Raw genomic sequence first — 14,932 nt, forward strand, 5'->3', positions numbered from 1 at the left:
AAGAAGAGACATGCCTCAATCTAGGAAAGTTTTGATTTACTGTCAAATAAAAGCCTAATCTATGATAGGCATTAACAAAGTCTAAAAGGAGAGCTACTTTGACAGGTTAAAAGAAATGCTTGGTTTTGGAAGTAAGTGGAATTTCATTCAATTGAAAATGAAGCAAAGTTTAGTGTTTTGCAATTCTAATAATTTTGTTTTTATATATAGAGGAAGTGTGAGAAAGAATGCATTGTACACTGATGACATTTGCCAGGAAACAGAGTTCTAGAGAAAGATAAGATTATTTTCAGATGGACCTTTTCACATTTAATAGACTCACAGGATTACTAGGTGCTTTAAATGGTAGATTAAATACAAAGAAAAGGTGGGCAAAGACTGAAGGGGAATATACCTTTGTAAGTTATGCTGCCTGGTTTAGAAACATTGAACAAGGTTATTAAAATTCTTTGGAAGAAAGTTTAAGAGCAGTGAAAACCACAAATTGCGTTCTGAGATATATAAAATATTTTATTTTGGCAGCTATCTGGTCACGCCCACTATAGAACAGTTTCCATTAAAACTCCCTGTTTTCTCATCACTTTTATGAAAATGCAACCTTTGGGGTTGAATCACTGATCTTGTCTAAAAGATTTTTTTTCAGTATCAACCATTTTTTATAGATGCCAACCTTTTCCCCATTTCCCTAAATGCCTAGAGCAGGCTAAGACTGCAACAATTTATAGAAGAATTACAGTTATTTTCAGTGAATATAGCTCTGGCAAAAGAAAGGGGAAAATGCATTAATCTTCCACTCTTCCTCCTCAGAATTCTGCAATATTTTATCATTCATCATTTTGGTGTTTTATTATTGCCATTGTCTTCTGTACCCTTTTTCATAGACAACCTTCTTAACGTGGTTACTAAAGATGGACAAGGTACTTCAGATCCTTTTCTCAGATAGCACTGAAGAATCATTTCTTCTCGTTTTTTGTGTGTGTGTTTGACTTTCTAACTGTAGTATCTTGCCTTTGTCTTATCTTGTATATTTTTGACGTTTTTCCACTCAGCTGACATTTTCCTGATTCTAATATTATCCAGTAAACTGCCTGTCTCTCTCTGTTCTTTTATTCCATTATTTAAATTGTTGATTAGACACAGCTATTTGGACACACAGACCTCAACGTGTTCTCTCTCGGACTGTCCTCTTATTTTGACAGCTTCCTTCTCTGTTTTTTGAAATTAAATCTTGCATCCTAGAAGATAATAATTAATAGCACTGGGATGGTGCTGGTTAGTTGTTTACAAATTTACAAATTCCAAAGTAAACTTTGTTTGACTGATTATACCTAGAGGAAACACTCTTTTTCTTCTTTTTTTTTTTCTTCTTTTTCTACTGCTCCTTCATGTAAAGTGCACTTAGGTCACATCATTAGACATTAAATATATAACATACTTTATTGAGAAAGTGCCTAATTAAGGTACTTTGACTGCCACTGCATATCTATTAATAAACATCAGATTAAACAGATAGGGGTAGAGTATCATGTGATATATAAATGCAGCTAAATTTCCTTTATCATCTTCTTTCACCACTGTGTTCCTACAACCTTTCCTCCCTACCATTTTTGTTCTTTGTCACTTGCAATCTCTTTTGCTTCTTAATCATTTTGGTTTTATACACATTTTCTGTGAACTGTTCCCTAGTAATTACTCTGGCTGTATGTTTTACTTCCCATGATCACTACTCCATTTTGACTTTTAGATTCCATTGATATAACCACAACGACTTTTTATCATGCTTCTTATCCCTCTTGTATCCCACATGTATCTTCAGTATAGTCTGCGATGGAGTCTCTGGTGGGCTGTTCCTAGACAAACAAGAAAAAGAAAAACTGTCCTCGGTTCAGCTCGGGAACCGGGCTTACTGTTACTAAAAAGATGGGACAATCCATCTAGTATTGATTTTATGTTCTTTGCCTAGGGCATCCTTCGCTACCCAGGCATACTTATTAAGAGGCATGCTCAACACTAGGGGAACTGCCCCTATAGTAGGTAGTTCTACCAGGACTGGTTGTCCAGGGTAATGTGAAGGTTTAGTGGGGTGGTCCGGGCCAGATGTCGCCGGGACTATCGTAGGGGCTTGTGGGCAAAGGGCAGTAATTTTCGGACACCCGTTCGCTCCCCATTGACTATTGACGTGCGTGACAGCTTCCCAAAGAAGCCTGTCCCATCCTGACTCATGGGGCTTGAGGAATCGTTTGAGGAGACCATTAGTGCGTTCCACTATTCCATTGGCTTGACGGTAATATGGAGTGTGGAACATCCATTGAATTCCTTTCTCTTTTGCCCAGTCTTGGATGACCTTGGCAGTAAAGTGGGAGCCATTGTCTGACTGGATCGACTGTGGCTTAGGGAAGGTACTAAACCACAGTTGCAAGGCCTTAACAGTGCTTTCTCCTGTGGCACGGGTAAAAGCCTCAGCTTGCACCAGGCCTGACACAATTTCCACCCCTACTAGTACATAATGTTTCCCATCAGACCTTCAGAATGGGCCAATGTAGTCTATTTGCCAGGCATCCCATAGTCCTTTACCTGTTCGAACATGTAACGGGCCGTCTTTAAGAGGGTGTCTTTCTAACCGCATACGGCATTGGCCACAAGCTGAGATACAAGTCTGGCAATGTTCTCGAGTGCCTGGCCAACCTCTTGTTTGAGCTTCCCGATACAGGTCTTTAGCCCCCGAGTGCCCTCTTTTCACATGTAACCACTCTAAGAGTCGTTCACAGTTCTCCACCACTGGTTCGTTCTGCAAAGGGGCAAGTCGGGCCAGCTCGTCGGCTCTGTTATTCCATCAGCTAGCTGGAGTTTCATTGGCCTGGTGGGAGGTGACCCATGCTATTGCGAAGTTCCCTTGTTTAGCAATAGTTAGAATGTCTTGCCACTTTTCTTTTTGCCACACGGGCACCCTATTGACCTCCCACCCATTCTGTTCCCAAAATGGAAGCCACTCAGTGCACCCTTTAAAAACAGCAAAAGAGTCAGTATAGATGTAGACAGGAGAGGTAGATTGAGCTTCATGTTGGAAAACACTCCACACAGCCACTGATTCTCCCACTTGTGCACTGCCTTCCCCTTCAGTGACTATTTTTTGGTCTGTGTCTATCTGTAGTGCAACTGCACGATATTTCCAGCTCTTGCCTTCTCATTTGGCAGAAGCGTCTGTAAACCAGACATTTTGCAATTGTTACGAAAATGGGGGGGGGGGCTACTTGCATGACAGGAGGGGGTGTGTTATCTTCCCGATCCAGGGCCACTTCCTCTTGAATAACCAAATTCTTGATAGTGCTTTCAGACACCTTAAAGATATCGCAGTAATGTTCTATTTGTGCATACCATTTTCGTACTGAAGCTCTTTGTGCCACCCTGTCAGGGGGAAGCGTTCCAGCTAAACCAGTGTTAATTACCTTAAAAGGGCCTCTAAGCACTGTTGGCTGTTGGCAGATGGTATGTTCCGCCTCCCGCAAGGCTAAGCTAACCACAAACAGTCCCTTTTCCCATACAGTATACCGTTTCTCTGCACCCTTGAAGCTGCGGGAGTAAAACCCGATGGGATGAGCGGGTCCTTCAGGGCCTTTTTGCCAGAAGTGCATCGACCATCCTGACTGGGCAAATCCCCACTCAATTTGCACAGGGTTGGTAGGATGTATTGGGCCAAGGGCCTGGTGATTAGCCGCCTCAAATACCAAAAGCTGCAAGGCTTCCTCATGGACTGGAGTCCAGTCCCAGGACGCCCCTTTTCGCAATAAATCATATAATGGACTTGCAACGATAGAAAAGTCTGGGATATGTTTTCTCCAGAATACAAGTAACCCTAATGCATGCTGCAACTCCTCCTTTGACTCAGGCATCTTTACCTGATCTAGTGTGGAAAGGGTATCTTTAGGGATGCACGTCTGCCCTGGTTCCGGCAGGGACAGGGTTAATTCTCCCCAGGCTCCGGCAGGGACACAGGTATTCCATCCCACGTGAGCCATGCCCACTCTGAGCTGCCAGGGGAGGGGACAGGAAGTTGCGGCTTGGAGCGGGCTGGGGTGTCCCGGGTCCGGTCGGTGAGCGGCAGTGAGCGGCGGTGAGCAGCATTTCCGTAATCGTGTTTGTATATTCCTCTATCCCTGGTATTGTTGTTGTTTTCTTGTTCCCTTTGCTGTTCTGTTAAATTGCCTTTGTCTCAACCCACGAGTTTTGCCTTTTTCTTCCGATTCTTCTCCGTATTGGGGAAGCCCGAGAGAGCGGCACGTGGTTCTTCGTTGCCGTCTGAGGCCAAACCACGACAGTCCTTTTTGGTGCCCAATGTGGGGCTCGAGGGTTGAGATAACGACAGAATCCAACTAGAGCTTGTAAAATGCTATGAGAGCTCGGAAATCAAGTATAGTGATGACGGGGTTGAGAGTGTTTGGATTAGGTTAAGGGCCAATTAAGCTGATATCGCTGTGGGAGTCTGCTATAAACCTCCCAACCAAAGCAGTGAGGTGGATAAAGCTTTCTATAAGCAGTTGGGAGAAATCTCGCAGTCACTTGCCGTTGTTCTTGTGGGGGACTTTAACCTCCCGGGTATCTGCTGGGAATACAACACAGCAGAGAAGGAACAATCCAGGAGGTTCCTGGAATGTGTGGAGGATAACTTCCTCACACAGCTGGTAAGTGAGCTGACCAGGGAAGGTGCCCTCCTGGACCTGCTTCTTGTGAACAGGGAAGAACTTGTGGGGGAAGTAAAGGTTGGTGGCCGTCTAGGGCACAGTGATCATGAGATGATCGAATTTCTGATTCTTGGAGAAACAAGGAGAGAGAGGGGTTAATAAAACTGCCACCTTAGACTTCCGGAGGGCAAACTTTGACCTGTTCAGAAGGCTGCTGGACAAAGTCCCTTGGGAGGCTGCCCTGAAAGATATAGGAGTCCAGGAAGGCTGGACATACTTCAAGAGAGAAGTCTTAAAGGCACAGGAGGAGGCTGTCCCTGTGTGCCGAAAACCAAGTAGGCGGGGAAGGAGACCGGCCTGGCTAAATAGGGACCTTTGGCTGGACCTCAAGAACAAAAGGAGAGTCTATGACCTCTGGAAGAGGGGGCAGGTCTCTCATGAAGACTATAAGGATATAGCGAAGCTATGCAGGGAGAAAATTAGGAGAGCCAAAGCGCAGCTAGAGCTCAACCTAGCTACAGCTGTTAAGGGTAACAAAAAATGTTTCTATAAATTCATTAACAACAAAAGGAAGATTAGGGAAAATCTCCCTCCCTTATTGGATGCAGAGGGAAACATAGTCACAAAGGATGAGGAAAAGGCTGAGGTGCTCAATGCCTACTTTGCCTCAGTCTTTAGCAGTGGAACTAGCTGTTCCCTGGGCACCCAGCCTCGTGAGCTAGGAGACAGGGAGGGGAAGCAGAATGAGGTCATCACAAGGAAAGAGGAAGTGATGTACGACCTGCTACACCGCTTGGATGCGCACAAGTCTATGGGACCGGATGGGTTACACCCAAGAGTGCTGAAAGAGTTGGCAGACGTGCTCGCCAAGCCACTTTCCATGATCTACCTGAAGTCATGGCTAACTGGGGAGGTCCCAATGGACTGGAGGGTAGCAAATGTAGCGCCCATCTACAAAAAAGGCAGAAAGGAGGATCTGGGAAACTATAGACCTGTCAGTCTGACCTCGGTAGCAGGGAAGGTCATGGAGCAGATCAGCTTGAGTGCCATTACAAGCCACATAATGGACAAGCAGGGGATCAGGCCTAGTCAGCATGGGTTTATGAAAGGCAGGTCCTGCCTGACGAACCTGATCTCCTTCTATGACAAGATGACCCAATTATTGGACGAAGGAAAGGCTGTGGATATTGTCTACCTAGACTTTCGAAAAGCATTTGACACTGTCCCCCATATAATTCTCATGGAAAAACTGGCGGCTCATGGCCTGCATGAGCATACGATCTGCTGGATCAAGCACTGGCTGGCTGGACGGTCCCAAAGCCAGCTGGCGGCCGGTCACAAGTGGTGTTCCTCAGGGCTCGGTGTTGGGACCATTTCTGTTTAACATCTTTATTGATGACCTTGATAAGGACATGGAGTGTATCATCAGTAAGTTCGCAGATGACACCAAGTTAAGCGGGAGTGTTGATCTGCATGAGGATAGGGAGGCTCTACAGAGAGACTTGGATAGATTGGATCGATGGGCCAACGCTAACGGTATGAGCTTCAACAAGGCCAAGTGCCGGGTCCTGCACTTGGGCCACAACAACCCCATGCATCGCTACAGGCCTGGGGAATTGTGGCTGGAGAGCTGCCTGGCAGAAAAGGACCTGGGGGTTCTAATCAACAAGCGGCTGAACATGAGCCAGCAGTGTGCCCAGGTGGCCAAGAGGGCCAATGGCATCCTGGCTTGTATTAGAAATAGTGTGACCAGCAGAAGTAGGGAGGTGATTGTCCCCCTGTACTCAACACTGGTGAGGCCACACCTTGAGGAGAAATAACTGGACTCCAGACGATCCAATGTGAATCAACAGAAGCCGTTTATTAAGCACAGATCATCATCTTTTATACCCTGTGTTGTAGCCGTACACGCGACTCGCTTATTTCTGATTAGCTAGTTACACTGTCCACGCGCTGTGCATGCAGTTCGTTCACGCATCAGATTGGTTACAAGAATTCGCATAGTAAATTGCTTAGTCATTAGCACAACATGTTTTCTGCCTTCTCAGTTCCCGTTTTTCCCATGTACTAATTCCGTCTTCTACCACCTGTTTTGCCCTTAATCTAATCTCTCACAGTAGGGAGGCTGGCTCACATGACCATTTTCTCTCAGATACATTCCTACAACACCTTGAGTATTGTGTCCAGTTTTGGGCACCTCAATACGAGAGAGATATCGAGGTGCTGGAGCGAGTGCAGAGGAGGGCAACGAAGCTGGTGAAGGGCCTGCAGAATAAATCTTATGAAGAGCGATTGAAGGAGCTGGGACTGCTTAGTTTGAGGAAGAGGAGGCTGAGGGGAGACCTCATCACTCTGTACAACTACTTGAAAGGCCATTGTAGAGAGGTTGGTGCTGGTCTCTTCTCACAGGTAATTAGCGATAGAACAAGAGGGAATGTCTCCAAGCTGCAGCAGGGTAGGTTTAGGCTGGGCATGAGGAAAAAATTCTTCACAGAAAGAGTGGTTAGACACTGGAATAGGCTGCCCAGGGAGGTGGTGGAGTCACCATCCCTGAATGCGTTTAGGAGTCGTTTAGATGTGGTGTTGGGGGATATGGTATAGGGAAGAACTTTGTAGAGTGGGGTCGATGGTTGGACTCGATGATCCCAAGGGTCTTTTCCAACCTGCATGATTCTATGATTCTATGAAAAATGAATTTGTTGTATGCGTTTATTGTATTAGGTAAATAGTCGCTGGTCACCATGTTGCTTGGTTTGTTCTCATGGCTGTGTTATGTAAATTCCTATATGGCTTATGTACTCCCCGCGATGATGTTTGTTACCTCTGGGAGAGGGATCAGAATTATCATTTTGCTGTCCTGTGCGATATCGCCTTATGATATCATAACATCACTGTTCAGACAGTTATTTTGGGGCGTTTATGTGGTATTGCTGTCCTGCCTGTACCTTGGGAACCGTCTCTCAGAATTTATTAATAATCACACCCAGTCTATGGGGGAAACAGGGGGGGACCCTTTCCCCAGCTCTTTTGCCTCCCTTTTCTCCTTCAGGTCAGGTATGACAGCTTTTGAGAATTTTGAATATCCTTGGGATGCTCAAACCAGCATGTTCCTAGTGTTATGTCTCCTGAATGTGTTCCAGGTCCTGTTTAGGGTTAAACGACTATTTAAGACTACCACCCAGAGATCTGCTCCGAGGCTGGATAGTCAGGGGTGGCATGGCATGTGGGAGAACATGGGCAGGTACCCAGAGAACTTCTCACCTCCCATGGTCTGGGACTTCACCCCTGAACAATTACAGGACCCTGATAAAGTGGTAGAATATCTGAAGGGAAAATGCTGTGGCTATTCCAGAGAGGCACAACTCACCGCGCTGTGCTGGGCCCTGGCCAGTATCTACCAGGCACTGCTCAGTGTTACGCAGCACCCTCAGGGGGAAGAGATGGAAACCAGACCGACAGACACTGCGGCTACTGCAACCCCTGGTGACAGGAACTGCGGCTACTGCAACCCCTGCGGCAGCCACTGCCGCTGAACCAGGGAATCAACACATGCCAGTATCAGTTGCCCCCATACAGAAGAAGAAGAAGTACACAAAGAAATCAGTTCGCTTAGTAAAAGATGATGATGAACCAGGGCCATCACGAGAGCAGGAGGAAGAGGCAGAACCAGAGATAATCACCCGATCCCTATCCTTGAGTGAGCTGCGGGATATGAGAAAAGATTTCAGCCGACTTTCAGGCAAGCACATTGTCACCTGGCTGCTCCGGTGCTGGGATAACGGGGCCAGTAGCCTGGAATTAGAGGGTAGGGAAGCCAGGCAGCTGGGATCCCTGTCTAGGGAAGGCGGCATTGACTAGGCAATTGGGAAGAAGACCCAAGCCCTCAGCCTCTGGAGGCGACTCCTGTCAGGCATGAGGGAAAGGTACCCCTTCAGTGAAGATGTTGCATGTCACCCAAGCAAGTGGACTACCATGGAAAGAGGTAGCCAGTACCTGAGAGAATTAGCGGTGCGGCAGATGATTTATTATGACTTGGACAATGCAGACTTACCCACAGACCCTGATGAGGTGCGATGCACAAGGCCCATGTGGCGGAAGTTTGTACGGAGCGCACCATCGTCATATGCCAACTCCCTGGCAGTAATGGAATGGAAAGGCGAAGAGGGACCAACAGTGGATGAGGTGGCTGGCCGGCTCCGGCGATATGAAGAAAGTCTCTCTTCCCGCCTTGTCTCAGCTGTGGAGAAACTGTCCCGGAAGGTCCAGCAACTTGAAGAGAATTTATCCTGCTCCCCACCTGTATGGGCCAGCATCTCAGCTATTAGGAGCAGGCATTTCCCCACTCGAGAGAGAGAGTACAGAGGGTACACACCACGAGGCACCCTGTGGTTCTACCTGCGTGACCACGGGGAGGACATGAGGAAGTGGGATGGACAACCTACCTCGATCCTGCGGACACGGGTACAGGAGTTGCAAGGAAGGACCACCACAAAAGGGGATCCCTCCAGGAAAAGTGCCGCCCCAGTTTCCAGCGGGCAGTTCCCCAGACAGAGCAGAAGGCCTGATCTTGCTTCTGATCCTCTTGAGGGAACTTCCAAGTCATTTCTGCAAGAAGTGAGTAACGGATACTATGACCAGGATTAGAGGGGCCCTGCCTCCGGCCAGGTGGAGGAAAGGGACAACCGGGTTTCTTGGACGGTGTGGATTCGATGGCCTGGCACATCGGACCCACAGGAGTATAAGGCTCTAGTGGACACGGGTGCACAGTGCACCCTAATACCATCAAGCTATAGAGGGGCAGAACCCATCTGTATTTCTGGGGTCACAGGGGGATCCCAAGAGTCGACTGTACTGGAGGCGGAAGTGAGCCTAACTGGGAATGAGTGGCAAAAGCATCCCATTGTGACTGGCCCAGAGGCTCCATGCATCCCTGGTATAGATTACCTCAGGAGAGGGCATTTCAAGGACCCAAAAGGGTACCGGTGGGCTTTTGGCATAGCTGCCTTGGAGACAGAGGAAGTTAAACAGTTATCTGCCTTGCCTGGTCTCTCGGAGGACCCTTCTGTTGTGGGGTTGTTGAGGGTCGAAGAACAGCAGGTGCCGATTGCTACCACAACGGTGCATCGGAAGCAATATCGCACTAACCGAGACTCTCTGATTCCCATCCATGAGCTGATTCGTCAACTAGAGGTTCAAGGAGTGATCAGCAAGACTCGCTCACCCTTTAACAGTCCCATATGGCCGGTGCGAAAATCTAATGGAGAGTGGAGGCTAACTGTAGACTGTTGTGGCCTGAATGAAGTCACGCCACCGCTGAGCGCTGCCGTGCCGGACATGCTAGAACTCCAGTACGAACTGGAGTCCAAGGCAGCCAAGTGGTATGCCACGATTGATATAGCGAATGCATTCTTCTCAATCCCTTTGGCAGCAGAGTGCAGGCCACAGTTTGCTTTCACTTGGAGGGGCGTCCAGTACACCTGGAATCGACTGCCCCAGGGGTGGAAACACAGCCCCACCATTTGCCATGGACTGATCCAGACTGCACTGGAACAGGGTGAAGCTCCAGAACATCTGCAATACATCGATGACATCATCGTATGGGGAAACACAGCAGAAGAAGTTTCTGAGAAAGGGAGTAAAATAGTCCGAATCCTTCTGAAAGCTTTTTTTGCCATAAAAAGAAGTAAGGTCAAGGGACCTGCGCAGGAGATCCAGTTTTTAGGAATAAAATGGCAAGATGGACGCCGTCAGCTCCCAATGGATGTGGTCAAAAAAATAGCAGCTATGTCTCCACCAACTAGTAAAAAGGAAACACAAGCTTTCTTAGGCATTGTGGGGTTTTGGAGGACGCATATCCCAGATTACAGTCCAATTGTAAGCCCTCTGCATCAAGTAACCCGGAAGAAGGACGATTTTAAATGGGGTCCTGAGCAACGAAAAGCTTTTGAACAAATCAAACAGGAAATAGTCCATGCAGTGTCCCTGGGGCCAGTCCGGGCAGGACAAGATGTTAAATATGTGCTGTACACCGCAGCCAGGGAGAACGGCCCTACCCGGAGCCTCTGGCAGAAAGCACCAGGGGAGACTCGAGGTCGACCCCTAGGGTTTTGGAGTCGGGGATACAGAGGATCCGAAGCCCGCTACACTCCAACAGAAAAAGAGATATTGGCAGCATATGAAGGGGTTCGAGCTGCTTCGGAAGTGGTTGTTAAAGAAGCACAGCTCCTCTTGGCAGCTCGACTGCCGGTGCTGGGCTGGATGTTCAAAGAAAGGGTCCCCACCACACATCATGCAACTGATGCTACATGGAGTAAGCGGATTGCACTGATCACACAGCGGACTCGAATGGGAAACCCCAGTTGCCCAGGAATTCGGGAAGTGATCATGGACTGGCCAGAAGGCAAGGATTTCGGAATGTCACCAGAGGAGGAGGGTGACGCGTGTGGAAGCGGCCCCACCATACAATAAACTGCCACAAAATGAGAAAAAACATGCCCTGTTCACTGATGGGCCCTGCCGGATTGTGGGAAAGCATCGAAAGTGGAAGGCTGCTGCATGGAGTCCTACATGACAAGTTGCAGAAGCCAGTGAAGGACAAGGTGAATCGAGCCAGTTTGCAGAGGTGAAAGCCATTCAGCTGGCTTTGGACATTGCCGAGCGAGAAAAATGGCCAGTCTCTATAATGGGTGGTGGCAAATGCTCTGTGGGGGGTGGTTAAAGCAGTAGGAGCAGGGCAACTGGCAACACAGAGGCATACCCATCTGGGCTGCTGAACTGTGGCAAGATACTGCTGCCCGGATAGAGAATCTGGTTGTGAAAGTATGTCACATAGATGCCCATGTACTGAAGAATCGGGCCACTGAGGAACATCAGAACAACCAGCAGGTGGATCGCGCTGCTAGGATTGAAGTGGCTCAGGTGGATCTGGACTGGCAACATAAGGGTGAACTCTTCATAGCTCGGTGGGCCCATGACACCTCAGGCCATCAAGGGAGAGATGCGACATATAGATGGGCTTGTGACCGAGGGGCGGACTTGACCATGGACACTATTGCACAGGTCATCCATGAATGTGAGACATGCGCTGCAATCAAGCAAGCCAAGCGGTTAAAGCCTCTTTGGTATGGAGGACGATGGCTGAAATATAAATATGGGGAGGCCTGGCAGATTGATTATATCACACTGCCACAAACCCGTCAAGGCAAGCGCCATGTGCTCACAATGGTGGAAGCAACCACTGGATGGCTGAAAACATACCCTGTGCCCCATGCCACCGCCCGGAACACCATCCTGGGCCTTGAAAGACAAGTCCTGTGGCGACATGGCACCCCAGAGAGAACTGAGTCGGACAACGGGACTCATTTCCACAACAGCCTCATAGACACCTGGGCCAAAGAGCATGGCAATGAGTGGGTATATCACATCCCCTGTCACGCACCAGCCTCTGGGAAGATAGAACGATACAATGGATTGTTAAAGACTACACTGAGAACAATGGGTGGTGGGACCTTAAAACATTGGGATGCACATTTAGCAAAGGCTACCTGGCTAGTTAACACCAGGGGATCTACCAATCGAGCTGGCCCTGCCCAATCAAAACTTCCACGTACCATAGAAGGGGATAAAGTCCCCGTAGTGCACATGAAGAATATGTTAGGGAAGACAGTCTGGGTTAGTCCTGCCTCAGGCAAAGGCAAGCCCACCCGTGGGATTGCTTTTGCCCAAGGACCTGGGTGCACTTGGTGGGTGATGCGCAAGGATGGGGAAGTCCAATGTATACCTCATGGGGATCTGATTTTGGGTGAGAATAGCCAATGAATCAAATTGCGTGTTGTTGATTGCTAAGTAACCCTGCCACTGTATGTCCTCATTTCTATAATTTCTATCACTTGTACTACAAGTAAGAATCACCCAAATTAAGGACAGATGGACTTTGATGAAAAACCGAGTAAAGCACAGCGGTGATGGGATCAGAACTGACCTCAGCAGCCGGCGTCCAGAAACTTCCTCAAGATCTACATCTTCAGCCCATGTACTGTGTGCATGAGCCACACCGGGTACACCAGCTACAAGCTCCGAATATACAGCATGCAACAGTCCAGTACCACACAGCATCTCACCTGCCCTGAGAGACTGTTCTAGCAGATGGAGCCCAAAGCCATGGATTAAATGAACTCACCGGACCCTTTGGAGGGATGGCCCATAAACTAAGGGCATTATATCTGCATGAATATATATGTGTATATATATATGACAGGGGAAAGTGGTGGCAATTCATTGGAACCTGTAAGATCTGGGCATGGCAAAGATGGTATGGAATAAGGGGTGGATAATGTCCTGGTTCCGGTGGGGATAGGGTTAATTCTCCCCAGGCTCCGGCAGGGACACAGGTATTCCATCCCATGTGAGCCATGCTTACTGTGAGCTGCCGGGGGAGGGGGCAGGAAGTCGGGGCTTGGAGCGGGCTGGGGCATCCCGGGTCCGCTTGGTGAGCAGCGTTTCCGTAATCGTGTTTGTATATTCCTCTGTCCGTGTTATTGTTGTTGTTGTTTTCTTGTTCCCTTTGCAGTTCTGTTAAATTGCCTTTGTCTCAACCCACGAGTTTTGCCTTTTTCTTCCGATTCTTCTCCGTATTGGGGAAGCCTGAGAGAGCGGCACATGGTTCTTTGTTGCCGTCTGAGGCCAAACCACGACAACGTCATTCCCCCTTTTCACCAAATTCCTAAGTATTTAACCTCACTAGAGGGGGTCTGGATTTTCTCAGGTGGGATTTTTAATCCCAAGCTCTCCAGATAAGCGATAATATCATTTTGTGTTTTTTGAACCTTTTCCACCTGGCTCCCTCCTATTAGCACATCATCTATATATTGGTAAATTCTAACTCCTTCCTCTGGTGGGATTTGTTCTAATTCTCTCATTAAGGCATGCTGGGCTAACGTGGGAGAATGCTTGTATCCTTGAGGGAGCCGTGTAAAAGTAAACTGCTGTCCCTCCCAGGTAAAAGCAAAACAATCTTGGTCCTCAGGTTGCAAAGGGACCATAAAAAACATATCCTTAACATCAGTGGTTGCCATAATAGGGTGTGCTTGCTCCTGAACAGTGGCTATGAGATCGGCAATGTTTGGCACCCAAGCGGTTAGTGGGCCAGTATTTGCATTTAGTCTCCGATAGTCTACTGTCAACCTCCATTTGCCATTTGGCTTTCGGACAGGCCATACTGGGGAATTAAAAGGGGAGTGAGTAGGAACCACAAATCCTTGTTCTTTTAAGTCTTCTAGCACTGGGGCTATTCCCTCCCGTGCCCCAAGAGGTAAAGAGTAGGGTTTGATACTTGTTAGTTTCGAAGGGGGAAGTAATGGCGCGGTTTGTAAGAGCCGTAGCTCTATCAGCAGGGCGCCAAAAGACCAGCTTCCTCCCTTATCATCTATCCACACTTTGCCTTTCAGGATGTCAAGTTCCAAGAGCTTAAGCGGAAACAGCCCCATGACCATTGCCACCGAAGTGGCTACCTCTTCCCCTGGTAGCCGTAAACTGACCATAGCCAATGCTTGTGCCTGAACGTTACTGAACGCATCTGCCACAAACAAATCACAGAATCATAGAATCATAGGGTTGGAAGGGACCTCTGGAGATCATCTAGTCCAACCCCCCTGCCAGAGCAGGGTCACCTAGAGCAGGTTGCACAGGAACACATCCAGGCAGGTTTTGAATGTCTCCAGAGTTGGAGACTCCACCACCTCTCTGGGCAGCCTGTTCCAGTGCTCTGCCACCCTCAAAGGAAAGAAGGTCCTCCTCATGTTTAGGTGGAACTTCCTATGCTCAAGTTTGTGCCTGTTACCTCTTGTCCTGTCCCCGGGCACCACTGAAAAGAGCCTGGCCCCATCCTCCTGACACCCACCCTTTAAGTATTTATAAGCATTGAGAAGATCCCCCCTCAGTCTTCTTTTTTCCAGACTGGAGAGACCCAAATCCCTCAGCCTTTCTTCATAAGAGAGGTGTTCCAGTCCCCTAATCATCTTCGTAGCTCTCTGCTGCACCCTCTCCAGCAGTTCCCTGTCCTTCTTGAACCGGGGAGCCCAGGACTGGACACAGTACTCCAGGTGCGGCCTCACCAGGGCAGAGTAGAGGGGGAGGATGACCTCCCTCGACCTGCTGGCAATGTCGCTTGGACAATGATATGCAGCTGCGTTCTGCATCTTTTGTGTTAATAGCTGAAATTTGGGCACCGGTATCTACCAAAAACATTATTGGGA

This window comes from Rissa tridactyla, chromosome W, assembly GCF_028500815.1.
Source record: "Rissa tridactyla isolate bRisTri1 chromosome W, bRisTri1.patW.cur.20221130, whole genome shotgun sequence".
NCBI classification, from domain to species: Eukaryota; Metazoa; Chordata; class Aves; order Charadriiformes; family Laridae; genus Rissa; species Rissa tridactyla.